Here is a 12,640-nt window from a genome sequence, read left to right on the forward strand (position 1 = left end):
ATAGAGCCAGGACACAGTTGTCCTGTCCCTCTAAAGCTCTCTCTATGTGCTGTGGTGTTTAAATTTTACTTTTCCAGCCATGAGCGGAAGCCTAATGTGGGAGCTTGCAGCAGTGCAGATGGGCTGAGCTATAGAAGTTATCAGAGCACTTCCTTAAATTTTCTCTCCGGTGCCTTAGCTTTTGAGGCTAATGAAGCTTTGAGAGATAATGTGAATCGCTGCAGAAATTGATATCCTTTGCTAATTGCATCAGCATTTTGCTTTGCTGAAAATCTAGTAAAGAGTGCCAAGAAATTTATAATATATGACATCAGTAACTACTTTAAAAACAAAAAAATCTTGACGACTGGCTGAACTCGTGATGATTCATGGAGCCGTGATCAGCTCACCAGGGTCTGTTTCTTAAGAGTTCCATGGAACGCTCTCTATTTCAACATGGTAAAGGATCATCCCTTAAGAAAAAAAAGTGTCACAGCATCATTCAGGTTGCTAATATGAAGGTCACCTTGTTCTGCTCATTGAGACAAGATTTGTCACCACCCACAAGTTACTTCAGTGATCGTTAGCTTTTCCTCCTCCTTGAGTGCAAGCCAGTCATCTTATCTGCATCCCACAACATCAGGTGGCCAGAAACCCAGGCAGCTATTCAAGATCTCCAGAGCCAAATCACTTGCAGATTGGTGCCTGCTGTGAAAGCTTCACAAGGGTTTTCGTGGCCAAATTGGATTGAGGCAGATTGTCTCTTTTTTAGCTTGGGGTTTGACAGAAGCAAATACTCTGGTTTTCCTTTACTACACTGCCTCTGGGTCAAATGGTCAGTAGTAAACAGTAACTAGCTGGAAGCTGTTTAGAAATCAAACTCATTCTTTCAAGTTTCTAAGGATGGAAAGAAGGTCCTGAAAAGTGATGCTAGTCCCAGAGGGCCTAGGGGCTTATTTGTCAGGGGTCCTGCACTCGCTTCTAGCTGCAACGGCCTTTCTTGCTGCTCATTGTCAGTTTGTGACACCCATTTTGGACCCTTTTGTCCTGACCTCAGGAAACAAAGGTTCTACTTCTGCATCGGGGACAAATGAATTTCATATCTACAGCTTTCACACTTCACTAATACCTCACTCAATCACTAGGTACATGAAGCAGAAAATGTTTGCAAGACAGTAGTTTCACTTAGTGATGCAATGGAGTTATTAAACCTGAGAGCGGGTTGCGCTTTCCCACCAGGGGAAATCCAAGCAAAGATTCAGTACCCGTATTTTCTGATGCATAATTCTTTATGAAAGCTGGTTATGACAATAGTCATGAAACAGTTGGTTCTTCATTAGCCCAAATGAGGGAGGCAGTATGGGAGTTCAGCCACTGCATCACACGAACGAAAACAAACGCCATGACAGATGCTGTAAATATGGATCTGTGTGTTAACCACTGCCAAAATTACTGCTGCCTCGTGTAAATATTTAAAGAAGCCAATGAAGCATGAGAAGGTTCTAACAAGAAGAGAACCTTAATGAGACCAAAGGTACGGGGCAGTAACACAGCATCTGAAGGGATGTGCGTGCAGTGACTTGCCTATTAGTTCCAAAGGTTAAAACAAAATACGTAATTGCTCTGGAAAAATATGGTAAATATGCATAAAAGCATTTCTGACATCTGGATGAAGGAAGCAAGAATGGATACCTACTGCTTTTCCTCACCCTTCAACTCTTGGATCTGCTGAAAATTCATCTATTCTACTTTTCTCACGTATGCCTTCTTTGTTCCTGATCAGTACCAATCATGCTACCTGAAACAATCAAAATCATTATTAAACAGTATACAAATACTTAAAGGGAAATAAACTGCTGAACGGTTGAGACAGATCTGTGATAACAAGCAATTTCAAGCCAATCTAATTCATTCCTTAGATGGAATTGTAGAATGTGTTGATCTGTCTTTATCTTAATAGGATTTTTGACTCTGTTCCTGTGACATTCTTGTAATAAGAAAAGGAAAGCTAAACAAGCTAAAGAAATTTGGCATAAGGTAGATGTATTAAAAGCTGAAAGGCTTTTTCAAAGAGCAGCTAGTAATATTTCCAGTATTGTAAGGATTCCCAGGTAGAGTTTTGTCCAGTTCTGTTGCACATCAAGAAAGATGTACTGGTGAGAAGAAAGGAAAACCAGCAAAGATAAGGCAAGCTTTCTAAAAATTGCTTATCAAAACCTGTGGCTAGACCAGGGTTTGTTAAGTTGAGGAGATATAACATGTGTTTGTGATGCCTAAGCTTACTGCAAGGTGAGTGGTGACCAGATACTCTCTGGGTCTGCTGAAGGGTTGACCACTGTTACAGCCTGTGGTACTGGCTTGTGTTGGGTACAACAAGGTGGGAAGAGCTTTTCCATCTCTAGTGGTGATCTCTCACTCACTGAGAGCTCGTGCTGGGATTCGTGTTGCAATGGGAAGGATTTCTTCAACTCCTTGTCGGGACAGTGTAAGCAGACTTTAGTGCAGGGGGTTAGACCACAGGATCTTTTGCTGTTCCTTCTAGTCTTGAGGTCCTGTGACTCATAATCTCTGAGCTGACCCCAGTATTTGAGATAAGACCTTGATTTCTTCTGTGATTTCTGCTGAGAGGCCCCGTTTTTAGAATAAACTGCGCCATTAGGGGTCCTAAATTGCACCTGAAATCAGAGACCTCCTCCTTGAAGCTAGTCATCCTTGGCCAACTTAGAGATGGTTGTGTCCATATAGTGCCTTCATATTGTACTGAAAGAAGTCAGTTCTATCTCGCATAATGTATAAGCTGATTAAACTAATTGGATTTGGAATTTCTGTGTTTCTGCACAGCAAAGCCTAAATCACTTCATGAACTGGCTTTAAGATCTGTCCACATGAAGAACTTGTCCTTGCTTACCCTGACTCCACTTTTCATATTAATTTAGTTAAATGAATACAAGTTGCAGTGTATTGAAAGTGCAGCACATTATTTTAATTAATCTTAAATTAGGTCCAAATCAAATCAAATAACTTGGAGCAACACTGATATAAGCACGGTTGTATAGGGATTTCCCTTAACTGATGGGTTTAAGTCATGCTGTTGTTTCAATTGATGCAACTTTTATGCGGGTGCAGCTTGGGTCATTTGCATACAACAAAACTACTCTTAAATCTCATAAAAACAATAACAGCAACAACATAGAGCAATATCATAGAATTCAGTAAAAGAGAGAGCATATGAGAAAGATTGAAGATGTAATTTTCATTATTTATTTGTTTTCATCCTTTGGTTTCTCTGTCCTGCTTAATTCTTTTTTTTTGTTTGTTTTAGTTTCCTCAATGAAAGATGCTTCAGCACTGTTTGTAGCAGAATAAGCACATGGAAGAGCTTCTGTAATTGCAAGTATTTGTCACGGCACTGGCCTGCAGAGTCCCAGGCTGGAGTGATGGGTCTGCATAAAGTGGCACAGGGAGGAGGAGGAGGAGGAGGAGGAAGATGGGCTCCTGGGAGGCTGTGATCCTGTGTCCGTGGGTAGCTTGTCCCCAACCTTGGGAGACACAAGGTCTCTGCCTTGGCACCTCTCACTGCCACGGGCCATGGGGTCTCCATGAGCTGAAATGCCCATGACGCGCCTCCCCCCTCCAAATTCATTATGCAACTCTAATTGATTTCATGGGATGCATTTTTTAAATCCTACTCAAAGATGATGTGAATGAATTGATGTTAACTGTGTCATTCGTAAGTGTTCAACACCTTCCCTTGTCTCCTAGTTTTCGCCTGGACACATGGTTTTGCCAATTATGCAGAGATCAATGTGTCAAAATGAGGTAGATTTATAGTGAAGACAAATCTGCTTCTGAGTTTGAAAAGAGTGAGATATTTTCCCTCAGTAAATCAAATGAATTCAAAGGGAGTTTAAATCTTTCAATTTACTTTGTCTCGTGGAGAAGATGAAAAGTGTTTGACCTCCAGGAAACCAACTAAATTCATATGGTAACTCTGTAGATAAATAAAATGTCCAACCAGACAGAATATTGATTACTTAGCTAGTATATGCTGAATCACAAATAGGATTATCAAAAGCAAAAGCAATAAGGTATCATAAACTCCATTAGGACATCCAGCTTGTTGGGCTTAGCTTATATAGACAAGTTAAATAAGTTGTATTAAACTAGTAACACTGGGAAACTGCAAGATGTCATTGCTCCATCATGTTATCCAAGGCACTGGTGGTTCATTTATGCCAGCTACCTCTGCAGTGGCTGTTAGCTCCTTTAGCACTTAGGATTTTATGACCAACATGTTAAGGGTTTGGGACTCTCATGGAAAGTCAGGTCAACACATGCTTTTATCCATCCGGCACTGAGACATGAGGGTTTTATCTGGGAGATTTGCTAAAGCGGGAAATTCCCATCCATGGCCATTCTGGTTTATTTTTTTTTCCAAGTATTGGTTGTCCATTAGATTTCATAATAGACTGTGGAGGTCGCCATCTCCCGGGGCTTCCAGCTATAGAAGAGACCATCAGGGTCTTTGCTTATGACAGAGCTTATTCCTGTGATCAGCAATGAGGGAACCATCTGTCACCTCTTGTGAAAGATAAGGCAAAAAAAATGTATTTTTTTCCCCACTTTTTAAGAAACCATAGCCCTGGAATGAAAAAGCACATATCTGCTTTGAGGCACAGACCATGACTGAAGAAGTTTTTGTGACAAAATGTGCCATGCAGGTAGGAGTGGGAAGGCAACCACCAGAAGTGCATCCTTTACTTGCCTATAAAGGATATAGGATCACCTGCCCTGCCTGTCAGATGAATGCTTAAAATATTGAGCAGTGGGGCACGGGAAGAAAGAAAATAGAAGAGAGAATTACAGGAAATGAGACATAAAAGACTTTGACCTAGATAGCACTGTACTTCTTTTTGTCTTTCTTATGGAAGAGGGATCTTGCCAGTTCCACAGGGAACTGTACAAGTTCTACTATTAGAGAGAGCTGAAGATATTTTGTCAAAAAGGTAATTTGAAATTTAAATGAGTTTCTTAATCCTAAAAGAAGGATGCTTTCTTCTAAGGAAAACTGTGAAATGAAAGATAATCTGCAACAACTCAGTAATGAGTGGCAGACTACAAAGTGGCAAAGGTATAGATATAATTGCATGAAAGAAATTAAAATAAGCAACCTTTGCTCTTTTTATATTTGTGCAAGAACTAGTGATAAAATACATAATCTGTTTTATCTTTTTCTATACAGAAAGTACATGCGCTACAATTAATTCTAAGTACAGCTCCACTGTTGGAATAAGTGATCGTAAACCAAGCCTAAGAATAATAATCTGGATAGTAATATTTCTAACTTGAGATAACTTTGGACTTGTCAGTTTTGGCTCAAGTTCTGAGCCAGGCATATTTTCTTTTGTATTAAATATATTATGTGTCATGAAAAAAAATGAACATAACCCTGAACTTAACTTAAAAGTTGTCTTCATACAGTGCCATAAAGCCTGTTTTGTTTGACTTTCCTTGGAAGACAGCAGGACTTTAGACTGAAAGAATATTGTGTTGTAAGAGACCTAAAAAGATCCATTAAGCAAACAAAGGAGTCTCTGGCAGTTTTTTCAAAGGAAAAAGGCCTTTTCAGTTGCTTTTATTTTTGGAAATCCTGCAGGAAGGCTCAGAAAGGGATTCTAGCCCCCATGTGCCACTGTGTGTCTGGCCTTGCTTATTTATGGTATTTTATTTCATTCAGGTCTCACCCAAGCCCAAGAAGCCTCACAGAGAGATGCTGAATTAGTATGCAGTTTAGCAAACAAGGAGGGAAGGGCTTCTATGTTCTTATTTTTGTGCCAGTGTGGGGAAAGATGGGATTACAACCACAGTTTCTAGTACTTATCTTTTGGATTACTGTTGATGGGATTACAGAGTAATAATTAGCCAGGGAGAGTTCATAAAAGTCCTGGTGCCAGCTGGGCACAGAGCTTTGGAGCCTGCTGTTTTCCTGTGGCATCTGGTGCCTTAGAGGCAACGGAATTCCCAAAAATTGTTTGGCTGATTTCCTGCCCGCTGGGATTCCCTAGTCCCACCTTATCCCTTTTACCACCCAGGTGATGCCCTGACCAACAGCTGCTCCTCAGGGGACAGCAGACAAGCCCAAAACACTGTGGTTTGAGCCCGATACTCAATATTAAATGAAAAAAATCACTATACGGAGTGATGGTCCCATGCTTCAAGCCTCAGAGATACACTTTCAGATTTAAAAATACAGCAGTCTGCTAAAAGCCACTTGCACGTTTAAGCAAGTGTGTGTTTTTTTTTTCTTTTCCAAATAAAACTTTCTAATTTTTCTTTCCAGTAAAAGCATCGAGCTGAGGAAATAATTCTAAAGGCAGCAGGATCAACGGAGAATCGAACGGGGCTCTGAAAACTGCATTGAAACAAGGGAGGTGTCACACTGATGCCTAAGAGGAGAAACTGGACTATCGAGGTTCAATGTAAAAGGTATTTCATTTTTTTCTTATTAATGGTAAATTATTTTTCCTGTGTTTTTAATGGCGTCAGCTGGGCAGAGTGGGAAGCATGTAAAATCGTGGTGACATCTAGTGGTTACTGGAAATCCCCGTGGGGTAAGGAGGGAGACTGCTTTGCTTCTGGGCTTGTAAGCATGCTGTGCACAAAAGCAGGGTGTTAAAATGGAGCAAAGAATGCATTGAAACTGCTCCGGGAGTGACGAGGTGACCAGTCCCATCATTTAATTCAAGGATGATGTTTGCAAACTCCTAAGAACACAAGAAGTGGTTGCAGTCGCTGGTGAAAACCTTTCAGGGACTTGTCATGAAATGCAGGGGAATTTGCCTGACCAGTTTGGTGCTTGCGGGAGAAATCAGGGCTTTAACGTGGCAAGTGCCCAGGATCCCCCTTGCTCACTCCTTGCTGGTGGCAGGTTTGAGGATGACATTGCCGTCACCAGAGCTGGCGTTTGGAGGACGTGTCCTGCCCTGTTGTCCCCTGTGGTTGGATTTTATCCTCCTGCAGGGAGGACACTGTCCTAATCTCTTCACCTTTCCTCTATCCCACAGCCATCACCGACACTTGTAAAACTGCTTCTTTTTCACTCGACAATGCACAAAATCAAAGCCGAAGGTTTTGTATCCCCACTTTGGGGATATTTATTCAATGAGGATGAATTGCACCCATCCAGGGTGCAGGGCTCCGGTCTGGGTGTTTCTGCCTTTGGTGCTATGGGTTGCTCTGACTTCTGCATCTCCAGCAGTTCTGGGACCATTTGTGCTGCCAGAGGAGCTGCCCAGCCTTTTCATTAGCAACTCAAACAGCAAGATGAGTTTGCAGTAGCTAGGCAGAGAAATTTGGGCCAATTGCAGGAATAGCTTGAAGAATCAGTTATGAAGAAAGTAATATGCCATTATGTGTTAATTGGAAAAAAATATACATATATTGTTCAGTTAGAAAATTTAGGGTGGGGTGCTGGAGCCCAGACTAATTATAACAGGTGCTTAGATGAGAAAAATTTACATTTAAATGAGTCGTTTGTGTATCCTGTAGCAAGCTGCTGCCACTGTATGTTAGAGGGGCTTAGCTAAGTGTGCATGAGGAAATGTGTGGGAAAAAAAAAGCTAGAAAAAAAGGAAGTAGCATTTGTTTACAGGGTGATTCTTTGTAGCTGTTTTCCCCTGGACTGGATGAAAAGGGTTAACCCTAATGCAGCCACAAAAACAGCTGGGAGGCCAGCTTGGTCTTTTATGCATTGATCTCCTGAATGAGGACAGGCACTGGGATTTTTTGGAGTGATAAGCCAGAGAACAAGCAAATTGTGCTTTGATTGTGCTCAGATAAATCAACGCTGATCTCAGGGTGATGGGTCGGAGGAGTGAGCAGCATAAACACATGGAGCCTTGTCCTCTCCTTACCTGGACACCACTCACCTCACCGGGATTACTTGGCCTTGCATGATGCCACTTGAAGGATAACATTGAAATATGGACTAATCACAAAAATGAGCTAACATCAATTAAATATACTGATACAAACAGCTGTCAGAGGTGCTTTCATAGCCAAAAAAACTTCCCCGCCGCATCATCTGCTCTGGCGTTTGCATGTCCCCCGTGCTCCCGTGGGAAGGACGGGATCTCTCGTGGGTGCTCTGGGGCTCTGAAGGAGCCCGCATTCCGGTGTCCCCGCTGGGGAGGTTGCCAGAGGAATCCAGATTCGGGAGCACAGACACTCCGTGCCAGGGCAGCCCAGCACGTGACGCGGATGGCCTGGGTCGTAGGAGCCATAAGGAAGTCCCAGCTCCATTTACGGTGTGTTTGCTGGTGTGACCCTAGTCGCTGGCGGGCTGTGGGTGTTCACAGGTTCATGCGAACTCCCTCACCTCCGCACGGCTGCTGTGCCCGTCCTCCAGCCCACAACACCCTGCCTTTCCAGCGGGAAAAAGGAACCCTGTCCTTTTCCGATGGATCGGGGAGAGCCACAGGCAGGGGCTGCGTGGGACTGGAAGGCGTTTGCAGATGGACAGGAGACCAGCAGGTCCCTGGGGTGAGGTGGCTCCCAAGTGCTGAGGCTTGTAGCGCATCCAAGGAAGAGCAGAGTCCCTTGATCATCCCTCTATGTGGGCAAAGTACTTTGATATTGGAGATGCTATTAATGAGGATTCATTATTTTTTAAAAAAAGAAGCATTCTTTTTTTTTTTTAAGCATCCATTTTTTTTTTCATTTAAGTCCAATTTTCAATTTTCAAAACAGTTAAGGGCAAGGAAACTACCAGTTCCCTGAAAGCTCTAATCTCAGGGCTTGTCTGCAGGAGGAGCTCTACTTCGGCTACAGGGGAACAGCTAATATAAAAGTAAGTGAATTAAAACAAACCAAATTATGGCTGCATTTGCTCTGACGGAGTGAATCCACACAGACTTGCCATCTGCTTTAACTCAGCTGCTCCCTGACTCACAGCACTGCAGTGCTCAAGATGGTCTTTTGGGGTATTGTTGAAGAAACAGAGATTAAATTTGCTTAGAAATATGACTTACACTAATGTCTAGATAGGGGTGTTCCACCTTAACCTTGGTCTGATTTTAAACAGTTCCAAGTAACTTTAATTTGCAGATACAATGCAGATACAGTTTGAACAGATACAATGAAATGGATATAAACATATAACCTGTAGTCTCTAATTTTGGGTGGATAGTGGTTTATACTGAGTAATGTATATAGGAACAGATCAGTGACATGGAAAGAGATCTCATGTATGAAGACACTCAGATTTAACTACGTGCACTTAAAATCATACATTTAACTGATCTGTTTCAAGACGTTTTATGTATGCACACTCAGGCTGCTAGGTCATTTATAATCAGTCAAAGCAAATAAGAAATTTCATGCAAATCCTTCAGAGGAGTCTGCTGTATGTATACAAAAAAAAAAGAAGCTCCAGGATGTGGTTTTAGTTATTTGGTCTTTGTTTTTTCTGTCTTGCGTTTTTTTTTTTCTTTTCTCCACTATTTTTGATGAAAGATGTTGCAGTGCTGTTCCTGGCAGAGGAACCACATGGAAGAGCTGCTGTAATTGTGAGCATCTGTCATGACATCGTCCTCCCACAGCCCAAACCCTGCTGTCCTTGAGGCTGTGGCCCCATCTACACTATCTCCAGTTAGGAAGCGGATCCTTGCATCTACCTGCCATTAATCTAGCACTGATGGAGTTGTGTTAACAACAAGGTTCCCAGTTATTCCCTTTTTAGGATTAGTACCATAGACCTAATAGTGTTTTTTTTTTATTTTTATTTTTCCTGAAGTCAGGGACAAGCCTTCTAAAACTTCTTCTTTTCACGCTGCTGCTATTCATTCAGCAAAGTGCAGTGCATCCAAATAGGAGAGTTTTAGAGTGGGGACATTTCTGCTTCAAAGTTTTTAAAGAAAGGGCTATGTTGCTTTAACAAATCAACAGAATTCAAAGGAAATTTAGAACTTTTTATTCTGCAACTGGCACAGAAGATGAAAGGAATTTGACCTCAAGGGAACCAACAGAGCTTCTCTGGTGGCTCCACAGAGAAATGAAATGCTTGTCCAGAGGCATTATTGCTCATTTAGGTTATTTTAATGAAAACCGAAAAGAAAAACTCTTCAAAATCGAAACAATGCCAACAATGCCAGCATGTAATACATTAGAGCATCCAAACGTTTGGTTTAATGTAGGCTGGCAGGCAGTATAATTCATGCAAAACCAACACAAATGGACCCCAGAAGATACCTTTTAGTTTGCTATGTGACTCCTGCCCAAGCAGTCCTGGTGCTTCCAGTAGGATTGTGGCAGAGGAGGCATCTCCGGAGCAGACTGCGCTCCAGCTCCCCAGAGGATCCAGCACCTGGAGCCTTGAAAAAGCTGCTGCCGCCAAGGTGGGTTCCTCCACAGTCCCGTTGCGGAGGAGTTTAAGGGGAAATACCTTGTAGCAGGCATTGCAATTATGTTCTGTCTAATATTCCTATATTCAGCATTTGGGAGCCACTTTTGGGTCCAATGAGCAGCCTTATTCTGAGGCTTTTCACAGTCTAGTTAACTAAAGGGATCAGGAAGGAGCCTTCCCTTGGGGCCCCAGATGCATTTTCAGAGTAAAGTCAGGTAACACTGACTTTTATTCTGCCAATTCCCCTTCTCCTCCAATCCTGCAAATCCAGAAAACTAGAGAAGTTGCCTGGATAGTCTCAACAAGCCATGATTTTCATTTCAAGGATGTAACAAAGGTTTAAAAGCAAATGACATTTTGCCTGAGGAGCTAAGGAGAAACCAAGCTGTAGAAAGACTATTTATGGTTGGCTTCTTTGGAGCTGGTGGGAGCTTCCCTTGCTCCATCACAGACAAGGAGATGCCCCTGAGTCGTTTCTTCTTGCTCACCAAAAGATGCCAGCAAAGAGCTTCAGTTTCTCAGGCTCAGCTCCGCAGTGCTGCTATCAGGAGCCTTCCCCTTTGCACAGCACAGCAGCTAACAATTTTCTTGAAAAAAACATGCTTTTGGCATATTTCTCAACTGAAGCTGGAATATGGTATGAATAAGGATGGAATACTTCTACTGATACAAATATCTTCCCATGGAGACAAATGATTTTTAAGGAGGTCCCCCCATAATTTCAGTGGTGATTTTTCCGATTAAAAAAAGAACACATGTTTGTGTCAGCAGAGGAATGTGGCCTGCAATATTTGAATTGTCACATGTCAAAGGCTGAGTGCAACAGGGAAATCACAGTTTAGGAAATAGGGAGTGTAAACATGGAGTTGGCCTTGAAGGAATGTATGCTATAAAAATCTTCTAAAGCAGGTAACTGCCCATATAAACAGTCTTGGGGTCAAAAATCTGTGTAATAGACTGGAGATAACAAATAGGAACATGGTCCAATACCAGGGCTGATGCTTGAACCCCATGTCAGGCTAGCATTTGAATATTCTCCTCATCACTAATTAATCTTAAAAAAAAAAGGGATTTTACTACAAGCTTGCCAGAGCACCAGAGGATCATATCAGTTCTGTAGGACCCAAAACAATAAAATTACAATAACATCTAATGACCATATTTAATAAAAATGCTATGAGAGAAATAACCCCACATTTATGGTTAGAGCACATTTTAAATACATAACAAAAAAAACCCAGATCATTAATCAAAGCCAGAGGAAGAAGTGGAGTACAAATGGATGTATTTGCTGTAAATTAATCTGTTGTCATGATGGTAGAGAGCCAAATGTTGGCCCTGGGAAAGGGTTGTGGGTGGGTTGCTGCAGGGATCCTCTGCTACTTCTCTATTTCTGCCTGTTTCAATGGAATCTGCGGATGGTACTAAATTAGAGCACATTCATATAAAAGAACCTAGACATTTCTGAGACTGGGAATAAAACTAATAAAATGATGTGTAACTTCAAAAAGTACGTGTGAGTGCCTAGGGAGAAAAAAGCAAAATGAAACCTCTTCAGTGATAGGAATATTCAGCACTGCAGTAGCTCCTACTGAGCACTGGACCAAAACTAAAGAAAAACAACAAATAAAGACAGAATAGCAATTGGACATAAAACAGCCAAACTACAATTCAGGTTTGCACCTTGAATCAAAATAGGATCTGGGTCTGCATCCAGGAGAATTGGAAACTCAGTGAGGATTGAATTAGACAGTTCAGATCAATTGACTGAGTGTTTTCTATTCTAAGTTACTGACTGACCGTTGATTTTTTTTTAAGTGTGGTTTTGAATATTTAAGAGGCATCCTGACCACATGCAAACCCACCAGCCCCCTCAATCAGGACCAGGCCAGACAGGGCCACCTGGGCTGAACCTTGGCTGTGTGACCTGTCACGGAGAGAGGGGACAGAAGTGTTTCCTCTGAAGGGGCTCAGGCAGGTCTATTCATGTCCTCATTGTGCGAAGTGATGAAAACCCAATCAGTTCACTTAGCTGGAATAACAACCGCGAGTGATAACTGATGCACTTCTCGGTGAATTGATTTTGCAGTTGCAGATTTGGTATCTCTGTGGCTGTATAAATATGCAGTCAAATTTTCTTCTGATGAAACATTCAGGGGCCCATTTGATAAAGGCTGAGAAGAAAACTTCCAGCCAATTTCAGAGGTCTTCCCTTGAGTCTCTCTCAGTTGTGCAGGGTTAGTCTCTCAATTACCAGCT

Source organism: Tinamus guttatus, unplaced genomic scaffold, assembly GCF_059628265.1.
Source record: "Tinamus guttatus ecotype Peru unplaced genomic scaffold, ASM5962826v1 Tinamus_guttatus_pri_ptg000323l, whole genome shotgun sequence".
Lineage (NCBI taxonomy): Eukaryota > Metazoa > Chordata > Aves > Tinamiformes > Tinamidae > Tinamus > Tinamus guttatus.